This window comes from Sorex fumeus, unplaced genomic scaffold (assembly GCF_029834395.1).
Source record: "Sorex fumeus unplaced genomic scaffold, SorFum_2.1 ptg000007l, whole genome shotgun sequence".
Classification (NCBI taxonomy): Eukaryota; Metazoa; Chordata; class Mammalia; order Eulipotyphla; family Soricidae; genus Sorex; species Sorex fumeus.
The window spans coordinates 51,036,400-51,051,978 of NW_026606064.1; the positions used below are offsets into that span (position 1 = coordinate 51,036,400).

Consider the following 15,579-nt stretch of genomic DNA (forward strand, 5'->3'; position numbering starts at 1 on the left):
CCCTACCCGCTGCGTCATCTCTCCAGCCCCATATACATACATATTTTACATCTTGGTTGGGAAGATGGCTCAGTGCATTTGCAAACAGGCATTGCATTTGGGAGCTCCATGTTCCATATCCTGCACCTCATTGTTCCTAGAATACCACCTGGAGCAAGCATGGGCCCCAAATAACCCCTGAGCATAGCCAGGTATGGCCCAAAAGAAAACAAAATATATGTCTTATCTTTAGGGTTTTTTTTTGTGGGGGGAGGGGTGACCTCCCTTCCACTTCCAAAGGGCAGGAGTTCTATAGTATGTGGTGCTATGTGGGCCCTTGGGGCTGGGATTACCAGTGCACCAACCCCCCCACATTGGTGCCCCAGGGGTCTCCAGGGTCACATCTGGCAGTGCTCAGGGACTCAGAGGCTGTTCTGATGTTTGAACATGGATGTGGTATCAGAGATCAAACCACAGTCATCTGCATGCGACCTTAACCTTAGTGCCATCTTTCTGACCTCTCCAGTTTTTAGATTGCTTGGATTTCCTCCCCCCACCCCCAGGCATTGAATGAGGTTTCTTATTCTATTACTTCGAAAAAATTTTAACCCATTGATTAGAAAGAGCACTGTGCTGAATTAGTAGATGATCTCAGAATAGAGAGTTGCTTGGATAGGACTTCTTGGTTGTGGTTGATAAAAATATACATAACATCAAAATGACCATTTTAAGTGTTCTTTCTGTGGTATTGAGGGGCATGCCTTGATTTTCTTTCAAAATATTTTCAAGATAATAGTTTGCTATTTAGATGGCATTATGTTAAAAATGTGCAAATTGGGTTCACACCAAATGCTAGAGAAGCAAGTGACTTTCATGTGGGACCTGAGGTGATAATTGGACCCAAAACCAGAAGGGGGAGATGCGTTTTAGTAGGCTAACTAAAAATAAGTAGACAACTGCTGAGAATCACAATAGGGATAATGATAGGGTATTGCAGAGATGGGTGTGATAATTACACTCATTTTTTTTCAGATACCTGCCAAGTTAGTATCTCTCCCTCTCTGATCTCTCTACAACTTGGTGAGGGAGAAACTGATTAATCATCAGACTCAGCACTGTAGTTTCCTTTGTCAAAGAAGGTTCTTTTGCTGTTCCAGAGGACTATTTAGTGAGTTACACTCATTGTATTTGACTGCCAAATGGAAATAATTATTGAAAGTAAAAGTTCTCAGCTATTTAACGTTGTATCAGGTCCCTCTTTTCATTCCTTCTATTTTGTGAAGTGTGGCAGTCCAACAGAAATATTATCATGAGGGGGCTGGAGCAATAGCACAGTGGGTAGGGCATTTGCTTTGCATGTGGTTGACCCAGGTTCGATTACCCAGCATCCCATGTGGTCCCCTGAGCACTGGCCAGGAGTAATTCTTGAGCACAGAGCCAGGAGTAACCCCTGAGCATCGCCTATTGTGATGCAAAAAGCAAAAAAAAACCCTCCCCCCCAAAAAAACTGAGGTTTTCATGAAAGTATTCATGGGTGCCAGAGAGAGCTCTCCAGGTTGGGGTATATGCTTGCATGCAGTAGCCCCTTTATCTCCCGCCCCACATGGTTCCAGCTCCCTGAGCATCCAACTTGGCGTAGCCTTTGAGCACTGCTCTGTGTGCCTGGAAAAAAAGCCCCCCCCCCCCGCCCCCAGAGTAAAAGCATTCATTGCTCTTTTGTACATACAGTTTTTAATTTTGGTCACACCTGTGGTACTCAGGGATCACTCCTGGCAGGACTTGGGAAGCCATTTGGAGTGCCACATGCAAGGCAAGCGTCCCACTCAGTTCTGTCACTCTGACCCCCATTTTATATAGAGTTTAAACAAAAAACCTCACCCTACCACATATCTTTTTCGTGGTTGCTGCTTTTGTAGCATCGTGGGGTGGTATAACCTGGTGCTGGTACGTGCATGTTTAGTTTTGGTGCTCGGAGGACCCACTGTATGTGGCCGTGTCCTTAATACTCATTGGTTTGTTGTGTACCTTTAGCTGTGGAGTGACACATGTGTTTGCTGGGGGGTTGCACTTCTTCAGTTGTCCCATACACATTCTGGTTCCAGTGCTCACCAGGGCTCACATAGCCTGGTCTCAGTGCTTACACATCTTTATCTTTATGTTGTGGTGTCTGGGAGCAAGGCAGGGCCAGGAAGATGCCAGGCAAGTATGCTAGCACTGAGCTACCTCTCCTGCCACAGATGTATTTTCCTGGCACACCGGCTGTGATGTTGCTCCAAAAAAGCTGTGGCATTGGAGATTGGTGCGTGAGTGATGTGTGTGGTTTTAAGGTAGGTTTGTTTCTCTATTTGATTTTTATTTTCTAAATTTTTGTTTTGTTTTAGGGTCTGTTTTTTGAATTAGGGTTTTGGTTTAGCAGAGCAGTCAGATCACACTCGGGCCCTGTGGGTATTGACCCTGACCTTGCAATGTTAGCTCAGAGTGTAGGTGTTCAAAGCCCCTGAGCTATTCCTCTGGGCCTATTGATACAGCTTTGGCCCTTTGATACAGCTCAGTGAAATTTGATGACTGGCCCATGAAATGACAAAAAAAAAAAAAAAAGATAGAAACTGGGGCTGGAGAGATAGTATAGTGGGTAAAGCATTGGCCTCTATGCTGCAGACCCAGGTTCAATCCTAGGCACCCCATATGATTCTCTGAGCCCACCGGGAGAGATCCCTGAGCACAGAGCCAGGAGTTACCCCTGAACACAGTCAGGTGAGACCCTAAAACAAAACATAAACTTAGAAAATAAAAATCAAATAGAGAAATAAACCTGTCTTAAAACCACACGCACCATTCACACACCATTCTTCAGTGCCATGGAAGGAAGAACCATCTGTGGGCGTGGGGTGGCTTCTGGGTCTAGCAGGATGGTAAGGGGGGTGCTGTGGCTGTGACATCCAGTCTGGTAGCCACCAGCTGCCTGCAGCTGGTGCCCTTGAAGTGGGATGCAAATGGGGCCAAGGAACTGAATTTCAAAAGACATTCATTTCAATCATGTCTAATCAGGACACATGTGTCTTGGTGGCCCCTGTATTGGGAGTGTAGTATGACAGTAGCCCCGAGAGTAAACTTACATTGGAGTCATTTATCTGTAGCTTTGTGTGCCCATTAATATTTTTAAAAGTGAAACTAGCAATTTACCTTTTTATCTCTAATGACTTGAAGGAGGTTTCCAGGATTTAATGTTCCGTCTAAAGGAATGTCATTGCATGTAGCCCTGAAATAGGTGATTAATTTTGAAGAAGATGTTGGACTTTGGAAACACTCGACTGAGGCCTGGGAAGATAGCTGAGGTGGTAGAGCACATGCCTCGCATATTCAGGGCCTTGGGTTCCATGCCTAGCTGTGGCCCAGATTATCCTCTTCTCCATACGCGTCACCCCTTGCTCCCCCCCCCCATACACACACACACTCTGAAAGACTGCTGGGTGTGGTCCCTGTACAAAAGATAAAGCAGTGATCTTCGATGTAGTACAGGAGTTAAGGCGAATGCCTTATATATAGCTGAATTTTCTGGTTCCAGCCTGGCACCACATGGGCACTGAGCATTGCCACATGGTTCCGGAGCCCCCAGCAATGCCTGTGTGCCCTCTGACCTGACTGGCCAAGAGTCTAAGAATCTGGTCTCCTGAGGATTGTTTAGGAGGCTCCCCTTGCCCTTACCCCCCTCCCCACCCCAGCCCCTCCACAATAAGAAAGAAAGACTAAATAAAGATAGCTTGGTTGAACTGGTTGGGATTTGACTTGATGGCGTTTTATCTTCCAGTACTGCTGGCATGTCATTGTTACTCTCTGGTGTCGTAAGGTAATGCCTGATTTTTAATTTGGGGGATATTAGGACCAAAACATGGGATGTTGTATTTCCTCTAGAAGCTTGACCCCTGGTCTCTAGGATTGATAAAATTCTTTTTTTGGAGGGGGAGCGCTCAGATCTACACCCAGCTCTGTGCTTGGGGAGTCACCATTGTTCATGGTGATCATGCAGTGCTAGTGCCAGGGATTCAACCTGGCCTCCCAGCATGCAAAGTGTGTGCTCAGCCGGCTAAGCCTTTACCCTGGTGGGCTTATGTAATCCTAAAGGTACAGTTTGTGCTGTGCCACAGACCAGTACCTTAACTTCCTCTTAAGTACTTGTGTTGTTTTTACAGGTTAAATAAAAGCTTAGTTTCACTTGCGCATATTTTCCCGAACTAAAATTGCATTTATTTGATGTTGGGGCCACACCTACCAGTGTTGGGGGGGGGCTACTGAGCTCTGTGCTCCAGGGTCACTCCCTGTTGGTACGTTGGGGACCATGCAGTACCTGGGATGATGAACCTGGCCCCTGGCATGCAAAGCGTGCCCACAGCCCTTTGAGCCATCACCCCAGCTCTGAAGTTCTGTATTGAAGTCAAAAAGATTTGGAACATTATATTTTTATTATACTATATGCTGAAAGAATTTTTTTTTGTTGCAGAGTAGTAATATACCAAGTAGGATTAGGTCTTATATGAAGTTTAAAGTAGGTTTTCTATTTTTGTAGAATTGTTAATTCTGAAGGCCTTTCAGTCACTTATTTAAAAAAACACATCACCTATTTTTAAAAAATGTGCAAAGTATCTCACATTTCATATGCTATCGTGAGGGTTTTTGCTTGTGACTTTCATTATAGTAATTAAAAGCATTGAAATTTTTGTAATCTTTTTACATGTTTCACAGAAACCAGATTTAGAATTTATAAAGAAATAATGCAGGTGTTTATCTGCTTATATTGAAACAATTAATTTAAGGAGAGTTTTTTTCTCTGGAAGGAAGATACGGATCATTTATTCATGCAGGATTGTTCTCTCTCCTCAATATCCCTTCCCGACAGTACATAGTAAAAGCAGTAAAATAAACTCTCTTTCCTGGAACTTTGTGTATGTGTGCGTGTTTGTGTGTGTGTGTGGGGGGGGGGGGATGGAGCGGGGAAGGGCGGGAAGTGGGCTCACCCAGTAATGCTCAGGGGTTAGTCATGGCTCTGCACTCGGGAATTACTGCTGGTGGTGCTTGGGGACCATTTGGGTTGTTCTGCAGTGGACTGGGGTCCGCTGCATCTAACACAAGCATCCTACCTGCTGTGCTGTCTCTCAAATCACTTTTTTCTGGAGCTTTTAAGGAATACTGTAGACCTTTATTTCTTTCAGTAATCAACCACAGTTTGTGGCACGCCATAAGAAGTCTTTATGAAGAGAATTTTTGGTTTTTGTTTTTGGGCAATGCCTGACAATTCTCCTGCTTCTAGCGGGCTTGGGGGAAAATACGGGATGTTGTGGATTGAACCGGGGTTGGCCTCATGCAAGGCACGTGATGTGAGGCTCCTTGGGCCCAGTGGTTCTGGGCCATCCTGCAGTGCTTGTGGCCACCAGGGCTACACTTTGTGGTGCTGGGCGGCTGTGGAGTGCCAGGGATCAAAATCAGGGCCCCGTGCAAGTAGAAGGTGTATGGTGTATGCTCCAACTCTTTGATTGATCTCTCTCTGCTGCCTGGATATTTGTTCTTTGATGGTATTCAGCAGTGGAGAAAAGCATTTTTCTTTACCTAGGTGTAATTAAGAAGAAACAAATAGATAAATTGTATGAACTGTGTCCTTGTGTTGGAGCAGTATATGAGACATGGACATTTTTGCTCCTGGTCGGATGAAGGGGGGATGGGGGGATGGGGGGGAGAGCTGAGAAATTTCAGTTATTAGGAGATACTTTAGGAACATCTTGAGGAGACAGTGAATCATAAGGAACTTTTTATCCTGCTTTATCACAAAACACTAGCAAAGAAATGCAAATTCTAAGCATGGTTTGATTACAGACAGGAAGGGTAGCTTTACAGACTCTGCAGCTGTGCTCATTTTTAGCTTTTTCCAACAAGAAATTTTTTCCCAAAATAGATGATTATTTGGATGATGTAGAACCAGATAATTCTAGATTTGCATACATCAGTTGTTTTTCTAGGCATGAATTTATAACTTAATACTGCTTCACTTACTTTGATTTTTTTTTTTTTTTTGGCCAGCTGGGTCAGTGCTTCAATGCTCAAGCCTAGAATTTTAGAATTTATAAAGAAATGACACACAGGACCGGAGCAATAGTACAGCAGGTAGGTGTTTGCCTTGCACACGGCCGACTTGGGTTCAATCCTCGGCATCCCATGTGGTCCCCCAAGCACCGCCAGAAGTAATTCCTGAAGTAATCCCTGAGCATCACTGGGGGTGACCCAAAAAGGAAAAAAAAAATCTGTGACTTTGTTTTTTCTTAACTGAAATGTAGAGAAGGGGATTAGAAATTACCATCCATATGAAGGTGTGGGTCTTCTGTCTCTAAATGGTCTCCTGAAACAGGACTTGAAGGAGAGGCTGTAGAAAAGACTGTAGAATCTTTGCATTGGGAGCAATGGAAGCGGGGAAAGAATAACCAAGTGTCTGCTGAGTTGGCCTATGGTGGATCTCTGGGGCATGAAGGGTGTGGTAGTGACTGCCAGGCCTGCTCTCTGCTTGTGGGACGCCAAGATAGGGTGGCATCTCCATGTGCTGCGTCAGGGTTGACTGTTTGCAGGAAATAGGGGTTCAGCGATCAGAAATAATCTGGTTATGAATGAAATCACATAAAATCATTGCTCTTGATTACCATTTTGATTGTTTTGGGATGGCCACTGTGGGATAGCAGTTGCTCCACACATATTTAATGAATGCCCACTGTATTCTCTGTGCAGGTTTTGTTTGTTTTTGTGCCCCAAATGCATGCAGCGATGCTCAGGAATTCCTGACTCTGCATGCAGGAATTACTCCTGATGGTGTTCCGGGGACCATCTGGCATGCCAGGGATGGAACCCTGCTTGACCACATGCAAGGCAGACACCCTCCCTGATGTACTATCACTCCTGCCCCTCAGTTCTGAGTCATGGGTAAGGGAGACAAAGATCAGTGTTTGAGGTCGTTGCCTGCATGGAGCTAGAAAAGGGCGTGTGGGGAGGTTACCGATTAAAAGGAAAAGCATGAGCATTGAGTCACATGGTGTGACCAGGATGGGCTTAGACAGGGAGGTGACATTTCAGCTGGGGCTTGGAGAAGAAGCCAGTGGTGGGAAGATCTGTGAATGGGAACTACTCCGGGCAGAGGAGTTGTGAGGCTGGTGCTTAAGGTGGGGTGCAAGGACTGCTCTACAGAGGTGCGGCATACAAACCTTCGTGGTGGGGGTGGAGAGTTGTCTGGTGGCAGAGGAAGGAGTGTGGTGTCTGAAGAGTTGTCAGCAGTAAAGGTGATTTCTGACGTTAGAAAAGACCCTCTGTGGCTCTGTGGCGTGACGTGTGGATCGTGGAGGTGTCGGCAACCTCGTCGGAGAAGGTAGGAGCCTGGGAAAACAGCACTTAGTGGAGGCACCACCAGCAGCGCCTGCATGCCTGAGTGTGAGCTGGCTGTGCTTGAAGCATATCACTTACGCTGCTGCCTGGCTCTCGTGGTGTTCTGAGGAGAAAAAAGAGTGCTACCTTCTGGGACTTGGGGTGAGGTGAGCGTGACAGTAGAGGGATGAGTTCTCCCGGGGCCACCAGGTTCTCTGGATGGGATTCAAGGAAAAGTAACCCCTCTCCCCGCCCCACCCCCCCGCCCTCGTTTCTTTCTTGGGTGCTGCTGTGATGTGTGATGTTACCGTTTTCCCCGTGCTGCAGGCACACTTGGTGCTGCTCATGGGGGTCACACACTGGCTGCAGTGCCCCGGAAGCTGTGCTTGTTGTGGCCCCAAGGATCACCCTAGAAAACATGGGATGGGGCTGGGATTGAGCTGGTAGCCTCATGCCTACCAGGCAGATTTCTGTCACTGAGCTGTATCCCTGAAGCCCCATTTTTTCCCTCCCCCCCTTCTCCTCCTCCTCCTCCTCCTTCTCCCCTCCCCCCTCTTTTAATTCAGGGAGTTTTGAAGAACTTGAAAGAAATATGTCACCATTGTACTTTATAATCAAGTTGGAATGCCAGGCCTTTGTGGGACTTGTTTGGGGGCCTGAGCACTCCCAGCAATGCTCAGGGCTTACTCCTGGCTCTGTGTTCAGGGATCACTCCTGGCAGTGCTCCTGTGTGTTTGTGTGTGTGTGTGTATTTTTTTTTGGGCAGGGGGCGCACACCTAGCCGGCTTAGGCTTTCTGCTCACAGGTCACACCTAGTGTTGCTTATGTTTCCATCATCAATTCACGGAGTCAATCCTAGTAAGCTGCATGCAGTGCACACGCCTTGCCTACTGTATTCTCTCTCCAGTCCCTAAATAACATTTTCTTTGTTTGGGGGCCACACCTGGCAGTTCTCAGGACTTACTCTTAGTTCTGCACTTAGTGATTACTTCTGGCAGGGCTCTGGGGACCATATATGGTGCCAGGGATTGAACCCTGCTTGGCCACGTGCAAGGCAAGCTCCCTCCCTGCTATGCTATCTCTCTGACTCCCCACAGTAGACCTTAAAGGTGAGTGGGCTCTTCCTCTGGTTGGTTTTGCTTGTTGTTTGCCGTCGCAGGAGAGCGCATTATCTTGCTGCCGTCCTTCCACGCTTGCACAGCTGTTTCTCTCCTCAACGAGCTCCCCCTCAGGTCCCTGCTACCCCTTTCCTGCTGTACCACTCTGGCTGAGACGGTGGAGCTCTCTTCTTCTCCAGCTTCTTTTCTGTGCCCTCTCTGTGCCCTTTGTGCGTTCAGCACACTGCTCCCGAGGTCTCTGGAGCAGAAACCTGTCTCTCCTCAGTCTGATAGTTACCGGCTGTGAATGGGACACGCTCCCTAGCTAGAATCCAGGTCACTGTGTGACCCAGTGGACTTCAGCCTTCCTGTGTCAATGATGTGATGTCAATTCCAGGATGTTTCTCCTCGCTGTGGAAGTGATCCAGACATTCCAAAGGTGACAGTGGGAGCTGGAGCAAGTGTAATGGGTTCGGTGCGTCCCGTGCGCACAGCCAGTCCCACTTCGATCCCTGGAACCACATGTGATCCCCCAGAGCCCTGCCAGAAATGATCCCTGAGGAATGCCAGGTGTGGTCCGTAAACAAAAATTTAGGGGCCAGAGAGATAGTGCAGCACTAGGACACTTGCCATGCAGATAGCCAGCCCGATTCTCTCCCTTGCACCCCATATTGTCCCTTGAGCACTGACAGGAATAAGCCCTGAGCTTCGATGGGTGTTAAAAAAGGACAGAATACAGACCCATTCCCCGGGTCTGGAGACAGTGGGCCCAGCCAGCCAAACACGTGCTTTGCAGGCAGGGAACCTGGGTGAGATCCCTGTCACTGAATAGTCCCCGAGTGCCACTGGGTGCGACCTGAGAGCTCAGAGCTGGCCATAGCGCGGAGGACAGTCGGGTGTGGCTCTCGAAGCCCCAAAGAGTAAATGAGCCACCACCCTGCCGTGAGGAGAGACGCCCCAGGGTCAGGCAGGGGAGCTTCTCCCCGACTTCTCGGCTGTCCTCAGCCTTGTCTTCTGCTTCCTGCCTCTTCTGTCCCCACTCTGCTCTCAGCAACTCGGGCCCTGCTGGGGTCTGCTCCGTCTCCTCTGCTCGATGCCACCCAGCCTCACCCTAGTTCTTGCTCCCTGTCTCTTTCCTCTCTCTTTTTTCTCACCTCTTTTCAGCCTCTCTCTTTTCTCTTTCTCTTCTTTCTCTTGCTCTCTCTCTCTTTCCTTTCAGATGATGAGAGCTTTTTTTAAAAATTCAATCACCATGAGATAGACCATTACAAAGCTGTTCATGACTGAGTTTCAGTCAGTGTTCCAACACTCATCCCTCCACCAGTGTAATTTTCCAGCACCAGTGTCCCCAGTTTTCCTCTCACCCCTCAAAATACCCCCCATCCCTGCCTTCCTCTTCAGCAGGCACCTCTTCTCTCATTCTCTCTCTCTCTCTCTCTCTCTCTCTCTCTCTCTCTCTCTCTCTCTCTCTCTCTCTCTCTCTCCCTTTCTCATTTTAAACATTATGGTCTGCAATACAGTTGCTGGAAGGTTATCATATATATCCCTTTACCTACTTTTGACACTCAGTTCTTGTCCAGAGTGATCATTTACAACTAAGGTTGTCATAATGGCTCCTCCACTGTCTTATCTACCCTCCACCCCCCATGCCTTTGTGGTCAATTTTCAGCCATTGACCAGTCCTCCTGGCCCGTTTTCCCTGGCCTTGGATATTTAGTTTTGTACATTTTTTCTCTTATATCCCACAAATGAATACAGTCATCTTATATCTGTCTCTCTCCTTCTGAATCATTTCATTCAGCATGATACTCTCTAAGTCCATCCATTTATAGGCATATTCCATGACCTTATTTTTCCTAATAGTTGTGTAGTATTCCATTGTGTAGAGAGCTTTTTTTTTTTTTTTTGGCACATCTAAGACTCTTGGGGAGACACCTGACTTGTCCCTTGCCACATGTGTGTCCGGTCTGGCTCCTGTTTCATGTTGCAGCCCCTCCTCGGAGAAGAGGGGTAGCGTGCCGCATTCCCCTCCTCTGACACCCCCCCCCCCCCCCCCAGTGCCTTTGCTTCTCCATATCATGATTTTCAACCTCATGGCTCTCCTTGCTCATCTTGTGCAGCTGCTGGGTTCTGTGGTTGTAGGTTCAAGGGAGCCCCACGTTCTGGTGCTCCTTCTGCGTCCTTCCCCAGGGATGTGACGTTCTCACTGCCTGCTGGCTCTGTGTGTGCCTTGAGGGCCGTGTCTTTGTTCTTTGTGTGTTCCTAGCATTTCATATGGTGTTGGACACATTGCAGGGGTTGAAGAAATGTTCTTATGTTTTTCTTTGGGGAGAGAAGTTGTCACTGAAAGTTATGATGCCATCATTGTTTTTTTAGGGTTTTTAAATTTTGTTTTGGGGCCACACCTGGTAGTGCTAAACACTCTTTGTTTCGGAGATCATATGATGCACTTTGGGGATTAAACTCAGGCCTCTCGCATTACCTGTTGCTCAGCCCCTTGCGTTATCTCTCTGACCCCTGGCTTTTGTATTTTCTTAAAATGTTTCTACAGGCGTGAAATCTTTGAAAGTGGAGGAGCACTTTCTCAGCAAAGCATCAGTCAGAGGGGGAGAAGGAATTGGAAGCCATGGATTGGCTGCTCTCAGCTCACCCTATAAAGTCTTAGAGACGAAAGTAACGAATAGGGTGAAACATGATAATACGAGATGTAAAATAGGACACAAACAAAGGTGTCCAACTTAGAAGAAAGCACAGCAACTTAATGAAGCTTGCAGAATGGTGGGTCTTGGGAATTAAATAGTAAAATATAGACATGTAAATATTTTACTTTATTTCTTTGTATTGATAGCAGGGTAGCCTAAAGTGAGTTGCTTTGGAGAATATATGTGGAATTGAAACCTAGCCAAGTAAAAATTTAGGCTTCACTGAAACCAAGAGAAAAGATTTTGTAATGCAGTTATCTCCCCAGTAAGCAGAATGCTTTTTTCCCCTGTTTTTTTTTTTTTTTTTTTGCTTGCTGGAGACATTGTCTGGTGCAGCTGAAACTCACTTTAAGGTTTTGCCGTTACGTCATGTGTTCATGTATGAATGTTTGCTGGACCCTAATGATACCAGCTTTGTTTGACTGCTTCAGCCCGTCTTCCCCCTCCCCATCCCATCTGCCTTTCATGTTTCCATCTTCCCTGGAACTTGGACCCTCTGAACCGCAGTTGGAGTGCAATGGAGCAAATGCGCTATATGTAAGATACTTAGATAGTTGCGGGGGCTTGGGGGGGGGGGGCGAGAAAAAACAACTGGGAGGAAGCACTGAAGATAAACGTCTGGTTTTATAAAGGAATTTATAGAGCAGTGAGAGAGATAAGATAGGAATTCAGACAACTGTAGTGTGAGTGGTTGTCAGAGAAGCAAAGGGCAAAGCCTGACCATGAACAACTTTGCAACTGCGTATCACATGGTGATGCAATTAAGAAATAAAAAGCAAAGGGCAGCTTTACCAGTGATTCAATTAAAAAATAAAAAACAAAGGGCAACTTTACTCTGGCTGAGAGGTGTGCACGTGGGTAGGGAGAGCGCTTGAATAATCACAAAAGAAGGGGGACGACTTGAACGGGTCTTGGGGGACAGGGTTTAAGATTTCTCATTTGCTGGTTTGAGCCTGTGACTATGAAGCATGACGTTGAGAATATGTTTTTGGTCTTGATTGGTTCTTCTGTCACTTGTATCACTTGCCATCCCGTTGTTCGTTGATTTGCTCGAGCGGGTGCCAGTCTCCATTTTGCGTGCTCGTGTAGCCCACTGGAACATGAAGGACATCAAACTGTTTGTTCAGGGTCTTGACGAAGAAGTTCAACCATCTTGTAGGTGGGCGGCCAGGCGTTCTTTTGACATCCTGTGGAATCCAGAACTTCAAGCTCAGTTCTTCTATATGAGTGGGAATTCCCCCACAGTGTGTTCAGGAGCCGTGCATATGAAGCTGCCCTCTGACATGCCCTGGGTTTGCTGCTTGTGTCTAGTCGCCAAGATACGCTGTGCAGCTGCACCGGCTCTGCGGCTGTTCTTGGGTTAGTGGAGCAGCCAAAGGTTGGTTATTCCTGACAGGTGACTTAGACGCCGCATTGTCTGGGGCTTCTTTGGAGCCACTCTTGGGTGCGGTGCTTCTCAAACGTGGCATTGCACAGGGGCTTTGCCTCTGGAGATCTGGGTAGTGAGTGCCGGCTTAGACATTTGGTTTCTCACCAGCTCTAGGTGATACTGTGCTGCTGTTTCGGGGAGCTCCAACTCCACAGTGACTTTCGTTTGCCAAAGCCTGAACGTCTTCCTCCCTGCCCCTTCCCCCCTTTACTTTCTGGATCGTGCCCCACCATGCTGGGAGACCCTGCGGTGCCAGGATAGAGCCCGGGGCTCCCGCGTACACAGCATCTGCACTCTCTCTCTCTCTCTCTCTCTCTCTCTCTCTCTCTCTCTCTCTCTCATTAAATCACCATGGGGCTGGAGGGATAGCACAGCGGGTAGGGCATTTGCCTTGCACGTGGCCAACCCGGGTTCGATTCCCCTGCCCCTCTCAGAGAGTCCAGCAAGCTACCAAGAGTATCTCGCCCACACGGCAAAGTCTGGCAAACTACCTGTGACACATTGGGTATGCCAAACACAGTAACAGCAAGTCTCACAATTTGTTGTGAGATGTTACTGGTGCCCACTCCAGCAAATCAATGAACAATGGGAGGACAGTGGTACAGTGCTACAGAATCACCATGAGAACAGTTACAAAGTTTTCAGGTTTAAGTCTTGTCCAGGTGAGGACTGCATCTTCTCTTGGAGTGCCTCCCTGGCCCCCTGACCCGACCTCCCTGGCCCCATGTCCCTACCTCCCTGGCCCCATATCCCTACCTGCCCCATGGCCCCACCTCTCTGTTTTCCTGGTCTCACCTCCCTGGCCCCCTGGCCCACCAGGGATCTACTGATGCACCCTTGTTCACACTGTATCCGGCTATGTCGACTTCTCTGAGAGAAACCACACTCATTTTTCTCATAGGCCTCTGTGGCAGTCTCCCCGCACTGTGTACATTGGCTGCACGTCACTTTACATACCAGTCTCCCCTCCCTGTTCTAGGACACAAGCTTTCCCTCACCGGATGCCCTGAGCTGCAGTGGTGCGGTGAGTGCCAGTGGACGTGTGAGTGAAAGATGTGGGTATCGACAGTGGACTGAGGCACAGAGAGGCAGACAGGGAGTTTTCGGTCGCCGCCCCTCCCCCCACTTTGGTTGTCATCGCTACTGCACACACTTGTTCTGTGCTGGCAGATTCCTGTTGTGGTGCTTGCTGGGGTTGCCCCCTTGGTTGTGGTGCTGATTTCCCTAATGATAGGATTGCTCTTGGGTCTGTGGGTAGTCCTGAGGATTGTACTTGGGGCCTCCTGCTTGCAAGGCAGGTGCTTCGCCGTGGAACAATCCCAGTCCCTGAGACTGGGAGGGACTCTTAAAAGGTTTTGTTGTTGTTGTTATTATTCTTGGACCATACCTGACGATGCTCAGGGGTTACTCCTGGCTCTGCACTCAAGAATCACTCCTGACAATACACAGCGGACTGTATGGGGTGCTGGGGATCAAACTTGGGTTTGCCATTTGCAAGGCAAACGTCTTACCCACTGTTGGCCCCTGGCAGCACCTTTAGAATGATGGACTTTGGTAGAATAGCAAAGTTTCAGGGACATTGACTGTTAACTGTTTTTTTTTTTTTCTTTTTGGGTCACACCCAGTGGTGCTCAGGGGTTACTCCTGACTCCGCACTCAGGAATTACTAGTGGCTATACTCGGGGGACCATATGGGATGCTGGGAATCGGACCCGGGTCTGCCACACGCAAGGCAAATGTCCTACCCACTGTACTATTGCTCCAGCTCCTGTTATCTGTGTACTTAGCATGTTTTGTCTTGTTTGGGGGCCACCCCTGGGATGCTCGGGGCACCTATGGCACCAGAGATTGAATGTAGGGCTGCCACTCCAGCCCTTTGTGCTGGCTCCCCTGTCCTGTTTGCTTCCGTGAAGTGGCTAGGAAGCCGGGCATTGAAAACTAGTGTGTTGTTTCTGAGAGATCTTCATTTTCCATCGGTAATGAAATTTTCCCACAATTAAAGTAACCATTTCATATTTGCTCAGTCATTTCCCCCCAGAATTCTGCTTATCTCAGAAAATGATTGTGTCTCTTCTGGACAGTGCTGGAATGAATGACTTGGCTATGTCATGTCTATTGATCTTTTTCCTTTTGAAATGTTCAAATTGGTATTGAGACTCAGGGGATGATAAATTTCCCTTTTCTCTTTACTTACTCTTACGATCCAGGCTTGTGAAGTCAAAGAGATCCACTGAAGATAATTTCATAACTTTGCCTCAGATGACTCCAATTTGGTAGAAATGGATGGACTGATACTAAAAATATACTGTGCTAGGATCAGGGAGACAGTTGAGGGGTGAAGGCCCACGCCTTGCATGTGCCTTCATGCAGTTCAGTCCCACCCCAGATGATCCAGGAGCACAACCAAGTATGACTCTGCATGCCCCAGAGCACTGCTGGGGTGGCCCACACGGGTCTGAGCAGCAGCTCATCCTCATGCAAGGGCCCCTAGGTCCCCCTGAGTATGCTTGGAAGCCCCCCAAATAATAATTAAAACATGCTAAAACATTTTGTAGAGGTGCATTTACATTTAAAACATTATGGAGAAGGTGAAAGAAGATAAAGAAGATAAAATAGTTCACCTCACCCCTCCAGAACAAAATTAATAAAAATTAAAAAATTTGAAAAGTGAACAAGCAAATGAAGCAGAAACAAAATTTTAGACCCGTACCACAGGATGGTGGTCACCAGATGGTGGGGAGAGGGTGTATGGGAGAGGTGACACAGGGAGGGCTGTGTGACACAGTTACTGAGGGTTGAGGCTGTACTCCGAGACTAGGCAGGGTGTCATTCATTGCTTCTCTACCTGCCCTCCAATTGTTTTTACTTTCCATGGCTCCTGTCCCCCTAGTTTCAGACCCCCTCCGCAGCCCATGTATGCGGTGTTCACCTGTGGTACCCTTGGAATCTCCCCCGGGCCCACATGGGGCCCTATGACTGC

The 15,579-nt window shown here is 47.7% G+C and overlaps 1 protein-coding gene across 2 annotated transcripts in view; it reads left to right on the forward strand.

The window, feature by feature from the left end:
• The window catches only part of TP53BP2 (tumor protein p53 binding protein 2), a 65,966-nt gene that overhangs the window by 2,835 nt on the left and 47,552 nt on the right, over window positions 1-15,579 (forward strand). The window contains exon 1 of one of the 2 annotated variants that reach the window (XM_056132507.1): window positions 7,247-7,375. The exons of the other annotated variant lie outside the window; for it this stretch is intronic. The gene's annotated coding sequence lies outside the window, so the exon portion shown is untranslated. Of the gene's footprint in view, window positions 1-7,246; window positions 7,376-15,579 lie in introns of those variants that run through there. 2 annotated transcript variants of the gene reach the window in all.